Below are 8457 nucleotides of genomic sequence, written 5' to 3' on the forward strand. Positions count from 1 at the left end.
ATATAATTGGTACCATTGGAACGAAAACACTTTGAAGTTTGTTTAAATGTTAAAATAATGTATGAGAATATAACACAATACATATGGTAGGAAATAATACAAGGAAAATCTCTCTTTTTTTGAGAGAGATCATCCTCTTACAATGGCAAGTATAAGGGCATACTGAAAATTAGCTCCCTGGATGCAATTCCTATGGCTTCCACATAGTGTCAGCAGTCTATGTTCAAGGTTTCAGGCTTGTAGCTTCAAAAACAAATAAGAAATATCAGTTTTAGTACAGGGACAAAGTCTTGGAAATTTGTGTTTGCGCGCCATGAAGACAGGACGCACCTGCTAAAATCGGTTTCCTATTGAACATACTTCTTTCTGTACAAAATATTATAGTTTGATTACATTTTAGGGTATCTGAGGAGTAAATAGACATGTATTTTGACTTGTTGAAACAAAGTTTAGGGGTAGATTTTCGGATTATTTTCTCTGCATGTTGAACAGGTGGATTACTCAAATCAATGGCGCCAACTAAACTGACTTTTTGGGATATAAAACAAAAGGACACTACATTTTATAGCTGGGACCCTTTGGATGACAAATCAGAGGAAGATTTTCAAAAAGTAAGTGAATATTTAACGCCTAGCCCAAAGCACCTCGAACTCAGTGACCATCTGCAGGGAAAAACTTTGTAGCGGGGCAGGGGAAAAAGAGGGAGGAGCATCGGGGATAGTCACATTAGAAGGAGTAGGAGATGAGGAAATGTTGGACGAGCAAGGAGGCATGGCTGAGTCAAATAGGAATCCTGACTTATGAAGTGCTGGTTTAAAGAGCTCAGCCATGTGGTTCTTGTCAGTAACAACCACATCATCAACTTTAAGGGATATGGGCAGCCGTTTGGAACGAGACTAACGTGAGGTAAAAATAATTAATTAATCAGAAGACTAATTGATCAGATAGTAAAATATCTGAAAAGTTGTATTAGGAAAATTATAACTTTGTAATCTGAATATTTTCCTTTGTGCCCCGACTTCCTAATTAATTACAGTTACATGATTAATCAGTTTAATAACGCAATAATAATTACAGAGAGTTATTTGATAAATAAGTATTCAGTTTTATAATGCCAAAGACAGGACAACACCATTGCGAATCCAATCTATCCAACAAGTATATGTTAATTTACATTTAATGACAGTAGGCCTATAAAAAAGGTTGGTCAATGGGAATCGCTGAATGTCATTAGCCACACTTTTTGGTGTTTTGTAACTGAGGTCCATTTCCCATTCATCAAGTGGTGTGAGTATACATGCAGTTTGGATGCTGGAATTATTTTGGAGTGGACGAACATGCCAACTTTTTGAAGTGATTTGTTTGACAATCAGATTAATATATTATGACTGGTTGTGTTCATGCCACATTAAAAGGGAATTATTTTTCACTGTTTAAATTCCGTCTTTATTACTAGGTCCATAAAAAACGTGTGCACGAGCTTGGTGCACTCAATACAGAGACCTTCGAATGTCATGGTGTAATTTTCAGTCTGCCCACAACTGATCCAAATCGAATTAAGCATTTAAGTCACAGGGCTTTTGCTCCATTATTCCACTGCAGCCTAGAGTAGAATGTTGTACTCACTTAAAAACAATAATGCAATGTTTTTATGTGTGGTACCATTGCTAGTAGTAGCCTACTGCAGATCTGGACAAACTATGCATCTACATTTATTGCCGTTGTGAATGGTGGATAGAGGGCAGGATACACCATTAGACTGGTAGACAATACTGACCTTGGTATAGTAAAAGTTAGTACATGGAAAAGCGTAGTGCATAATGGAAGTACCAAAACACCGTGATATGGGGGAGGCACATGCAAGAAGATTAGGATATTTGGCTAGGATGTAAGAAATTATATAGTAAAACCTGCAAAAGAGTGGATGTAAACCGGGGAAGAAACTCACTACCCTCCATTGTGCCAAATAAAAAAACCTCCCCAAACCCCCTACCCTCCCCAAAGCGAAATAAATAGTTTGACAACCCATCTGTATTTTGGACCAACCTTCCCCCACAGTAAATTTGGCTCTTTCCCTTATCGTTGGGTGTTGTACAAAACATTTTTGTGATTTACTAGGAATGATGGTTGGTGACCAATCTGTGGTTTTATGGAATATTTTATTTTACACACAACCTGGTCTCAGAGCATTTCATAATCAGTGACACTCCATTTAGTATGATATGGTATGTTTTAATTTGTGGATGTCCATTCTCATTTCTTGTGATGTTACAAATTACAATTTGTATGTTACGAAATTGCAAATATACAAAACGTTACGAAATTGCAAAACGTACAATATGTTATGAATTTGTGAAACGTATGATATGTTACAAATTTTAGCTAGGTGGCTAGCTGGCTAACATTAGCTAGGCTAGGGGTTAGGGTATGGAGTTAGCGTTAAGGTTAGGGGAAGGGTTAGCTTAACGGGTTTGGGTTAGGGGAAGGGTTAGCTAAAAGGTTTAAGTTTAGGCTTAGGGTTAGCTAAAATGCAAAATAGAAAAAAATTAGTAAGTACAGTGAGGGAAAAAAGTATTTGATCCCCTGCTGATTTTGTATGTTTGCCCCCTGACAAAGAAATGATCAGTCTATCATTTTAATGGTAGGTTTATTTGAACAGTGAGACAGAATAACAACAAACAAATCCAGAAAAACGCATGTCAAAAATGTTATATATTGATTTGCATTTTAATGAGGGAAATATGTATATGACCCCTCTGCAAAACATGACTTAGTACTTGGTGGCAAAAAACCTTGTTGGCAATCACAGAGGTGAGACGTTTCTCGTAGTTGGCCACCAGGTTTGCACACATCTCAGGAGGGATTTTGTCCCACTCCTCTTTGCAGATCTTCTCCAAGTCATTAAGGTTTCGAGGCTGATGTTTGGCAACTCGAACCTTCAGCTCCCTCCACAGATTTTCTATGGGATTAAGGTCTGGAGACTGGCTAGGCCACTCCAGGACCTTACTGTGCTTCTTCTTGAGCCACTCCTTTGTTGCCTTGGCCGTGTGTCAATTCAACATGACTTCTGCCAAGTTAAAAACTACTCAAAACTAAAAACTGGGAAATCTCAGACATCAGTGAGTTCAAGATAACTGGGAACTCTGATAAAACTAGTCATCCAACTCGGAATTCCAAATCGGGACTTCGGGCCTCTTTCTAGACCCCACAAGGAGGACTGCCGCGCCACCTTCCTGTTCAAGTGAGCACAGCACAACAAGGTGAGTCCAAAAATGGATTGTATGCTGCTGTATATGTATACTGTAGCCAAGAAAGTAATACTGAGTGTATGTTGTGTAGTAAGATGTTAGTAGCCCATGTCCCTCTCTTCCCTCACGACTTAGCCTACTGCTCTGACTTGGTGGTGCACATGTAGCCTATAGTCTGCTTTAGAGGAATGTAATAATCTAATATTGTAAGAGCTTTCATTGTCTGCTTATACGCCCCCTTTATTTATCATATGGTTCTGACTTGGTGTACAGGGAGAATACTGTAAGAACAGTCCATGTTCTGAATTCTGTCTCTGTACATTTCAAAAGTGCTAAACAAATAGTTATATTGACTACGTCCGTCCTAACTCGCTCATTAATGTCTTAATCGAAATGATGTATTGCCTCTTATCTGCTCATCGTTCCCTTATGTCATAGTTTGTACATCTCAATTGTCAGTAGAAACCACATTCGTTTAAGCAAGTCAGCAATATCAGCTATGTTTTGAAAAAAGGATTCACTTCATGGTGCTGATAAGAAAGCTCTGCTGTTGAGACAGCTTTATGTAGGCCCTAACAGTTTGTGGGCACCGTTTGTCACTGTTATAGTGCAATGAATGTTTAGTGTTGTGTTGTGGCTAATTAATTTTATATTTTTTTACCCCACCAAGATTTACATGCTAAAACTAATGACCACAACTACAGACCACAATTACTGACAACAATTACTGACCACAACCACACAACAACTGACCACATAACTACTGACCACAACCACTCAACTACTGACTACTACTAATGACCACAACTAATGACCACAGCTACTGACTACTACTGACTGTCGATGGGCATTTGAAAAGATTTCACGATTCAAAAAATATAATTAAAGTACAACTTCTTAAACTTCTTTCACTACAACAAAAATACATTTTGTGATGTAGCAAGCCCGACAACTTTACTTATAAAGTTACAATCAATTAATGAATATTATTATTTGATTTCTTCCGCTCGCTCTAGCGCTTATACGCCTTAAGCTATTAACACAAAACCAACTTCCAAGTGTGCAGACTGCCCTAACTTTTTGTCCAACAACAATACTTAAATGAGTTCCTAATGCATTTCAATGGCAATAAAAGTGTCAGACATGGGGAACATTTTGATATTTGGGCTAGTATCTCCTACACCATTTAAGCTTTCAACGCCAAACCAACGTTGAGATGTTCACACTGACCCAACTTAGATTGCTTGTGTTTATAATTTTGATAACAATTATACTTTTTGAACTATAACCATTTTAAATGTTCATAAAAGCTCCATAGGCTTAAAGGGGAATAAGCTGAATTCGCCACTGCTCTTACACCGTTTAGCTATCAACGCCAAACTATAGTTGAGATGTTCCGACTGACCCAACTTATATAGTTTGCATTCAGATTTTGATAAAATTTAGAATTGTTTTATTATAACTATTTGAAATGTGTATAAATTAACATGGGTTTGAATTAAGATGGCGTAGCAGTGCAGACGTGTTTTGTTCGTCGTCTCGTGTACTTTTGTATTTTTTGTCTTTTTTTTGTATATATTTCAATTTTATTTTCAATCTCTTTTCCATTTTAATTCAATAATACCTTCCGGTAACCTGCCTCATCCAACGTGATATGAAACTGCTATTATTTTACATTTTTAGACCTCATAGCAAGAACAACCTAGCCATCAGCAGCTAACCAGCTAATTAGCTACAAGCTATTTAGTCATTGTTAGCCACTGCTTTACCTTCTACACAGATACCAGCCCTTTTTTTAGTCTGGATAATACTCGCCAGCCTACCAGTATCTGACTGTCTCTCCACTACAACGCCAGATTCCTGCCGTAATCCCTGGACCATTACTCCTGATCTTCACAGCTAGCTAGCATTCACCGAGTTACCCAGTACCGAAGCTATCCCTGAGGCCCATCTCTTGGATCCTTTGTCGACATGGCACCCCGCCGCACCACCACAACTGGTCTGCCGACGAATACTCCATCTGCTGTGCCTTCAACCGGCCTCCGTCGGACGTCGGAGCAGATGCTTCTACTAGCCCCGGGCTACTAACTTTAAACGCTCTATTGCCCGCATGCTAGCGTAGTATCCACTACTCCGCGGCTTCCCTGTTCCATCTATTGCTGCCCCCTGGACCCTATGATCACTTGGCTACATAGCTGATGCTTGCTGGACTGTCCATTGATCACGGTACTCCATTCTGTTTATTTTTTTGTTTATCTGTCGGACGCAGCCGCAAACTCAGGCTCTGTGTGTAGTTAACTAACCCTCTCATCCCATTCATCGCCATTTTACCTGTTGTTGTTGTTTTAGCTGATTAGCTGTTGTTCTCTTACCCGTTGTTGTCTTAGCTAACTCTCCCAATCAACACCTGTGAGTACTTTATGCCTTGCTGTATGTCTCTCTCAAATGTCAAAATGCCTTGTATACTGTCGTTTAGGTTAGTTATCATTGTTTTAGTTTACAATGGAGTCCCTAGATCCACTCCCCATACCTCTGATACCTCCTTTGTCCCACCTCCCACACATGCGGTGACCTCACCCAGTATAACCAGCGTGTCCAGAGATGCAACCTCTCTTATCATCACTCAGTGCCTGGGCTTACCTCCGCTGTACCCACACCCCACCATACCCCTGTCTGCGCATTATGCCCTGAATATATTCTACCATGCCCAGAAATCTGCTCCTTTTATTCTTTGTCCCCAACGCTCAAGGCGACCAGTTTTGATAGCCTTTAGCCATACCCTCATCCTACTCCTCCTCTGTTTCTCGGGTGATGTGGAGGTAAACCCAGGCCCTGCGTGTCCCCAGGTACCCTCATTTGTTGACTTCTGTGATCGAAAAATCCTTGGTTTCATGCATGTTAACATCAGAAGCCTCCTCCCTAAGTTTGTTTTACTCCCTGCTTTAGCACACACCGCCAACCCTGATGTCCTTGCTGTGTCTGAATCCTGTCTTAGGAAGGCTACCAAAAATTCTGAGATTTCCATACCCAACTACAACATTTTCTGTCAAGATAGAACTGCCAAAGGGGGAGGAGTTGCAATCTACTGCAGACAGAACTTGCAAGTTCTGTCATACTTTCCAGGTCTATGCCCAAACAGTGCGAACTTCTAATTTAAAAAATGAATCTCTCCAGAAATATGACTCTCACTGTTGCCGCCTGCTATCGACCCAGCTGTGCCCTGGACACCATTTGTGAATTGATCGCCCCCCATCTAGCTTCAGAGTTCGTTCTGTTAGGTGACCTAAACTGGGATATGCTTAACACCCCAGCAGTCCTACAATCTAAGCTAGATGCCCTCAATCTCACACAAATCATCAAGGAACCCACCAGGTACAACCCTAGCAGATGTTCTGAAAGAGCTGCAAAACCTGGACCAGTACAAATCAGCTGGGCTAGACAATCTGGACCCTCTCTTTCTAAAACTATCCACCGCCATTGTTGCAACCCCTATTACCAGCCTGTTCAACCTCTCTTTCGTATTGTCCGAGATCCCTAAAGATTGGAACACTGCCGCGGTCATCCCCCCCTCTCCAAAGTGGGTGACACCCTAGACCCTAACTGCTAAAGACCTATATCCATCCTGCCCTGCCTATCTAAAGTATTCGAAAGCCAAGTTAATAAACAGATCACTGACCATTTAGAATCCCACAGTACCTTCTCCGCTGTGCAATCCGGTTTCCGAGCCGGTCATGGGTGCACCTCAGCAACGCTCAAGGTCCTAAATGATATCATAACCGTCATCGATAAAAGACAGTACTGTGCAGCCGTCTTCATCGACCTGGCCAAGGCTTTTGACTCTGTCAATCACCGTATTCTTATCGGCAGAGTCAATAGCCTTGGTTTTTCTAATGACTGCCTTGCCTGGTTCACCAACTACTTTGCAGACAGAGTTCAGTGTGCCAAATCAGATTACATGTTGTCCGGACCTCTGGCAGTCTCTATGGGGGTACCACAGGGTTCAATTCTCGGGCAGACTGTTTTCTCTGTATATATCAATGATGTAGCTCTTGCTGCGGGCGATTCCCTGATCCACCTCTACGCAGACGACACCATTCTTAATACTTCTGGCCCTTCCTTGGATACTGTGCTAACTATCTTCCAAACGAGATTCAATGCCATACAACACTCCTTCCATGGCCTCCAACTGCTCTTAAATGCTAGTAAAACCAGATGCATGCCTTTCAACCATTCGCTGCCCGCACCTGCCCGCCCGACTAGCATCACCACCGACCTAGAATATGTGGACAACTATAAATACCTAGGTGTCTGGTTAGACTGTGAACTCTCCTTCCAGACTCATATTAAAAAATCTCCAATCCAAAATCAAATCTAGAATCGGCTTTCAATTTCGCAAACAACGCCTCCTTCACTCACGCCGCCAAACTCACCCTAGTAAAACTGACTATCCTATCGATCCTCGACTTCGGCGATGTCATCTACAAAATAGCTTCCAATACTCTACTCAGCAAACTGGATGCAGTCTATCACATTGCCATCCGTTTTGCTACCAAATCCCCTTATACCAACCACCACTGCGACCTGTATGCTCTAGTCGGCTGGCCCTCACTACATATTCGTCGCCAGACCCACTGGCTCCAGGTCATCTATAAGTCTATGCTAGATAAAGCTCCGCCTTATCTCAGCTCACAGGTCACGATAACAACACCCACCCGTAGCACATGTTCCAGCAGGTATATCTCACTGATCATCCCCAAAGCCAACACCTAATTTGGCCGCCTTTCCTTCCAGTTCTCTGCTGCCAGTGACTGGAACGAATTGCAAAAATCGCTGAAGTTGGAGACTTTTATTTCCCTCACCAACTTTAAACATCAGCTATATGAGCAGCTAACCGATCTCTGCAGCTGTACATAGTCCATCTGTAAATAGCCCACCCAATCTACCTACCTCATCCCCATACTGTTTTTATTTACTTTTCTGCTCTTTTGCACACCAGTATCTCTACTTGCACATCATCATCTGCTCATTTATCACTCCAGTGTTAATCTGCTAATTTGTAATTATTCGCTCCTATGGCCTATTTTTTGCCTACCTCATGCCTTTTGCACACACTGTATATAGACTTTTTTTCTTTTTTTTTCTTCCTACTGTGTCATTGACTTGTTTATTGTGTTATTAGCTTGTTTATTCCATGTGCAACTCTGTGTTG

The sequence above is a fragment of the Oncorhynchus clarkii genome, chromosome 29 (genome assembly GCF_045791955.1).
Source record: "Oncorhynchus clarkii lewisi isolate Uvic-CL-2024 chromosome 29, UVic_Ocla_1.0, whole genome shotgun sequence".
Lineage (NCBI taxonomy): Eukaryota > Metazoa > Chordata > Actinopteri > Salmoniformes > Salmonidae > Oncorhynchus > Oncorhynchus clarkii.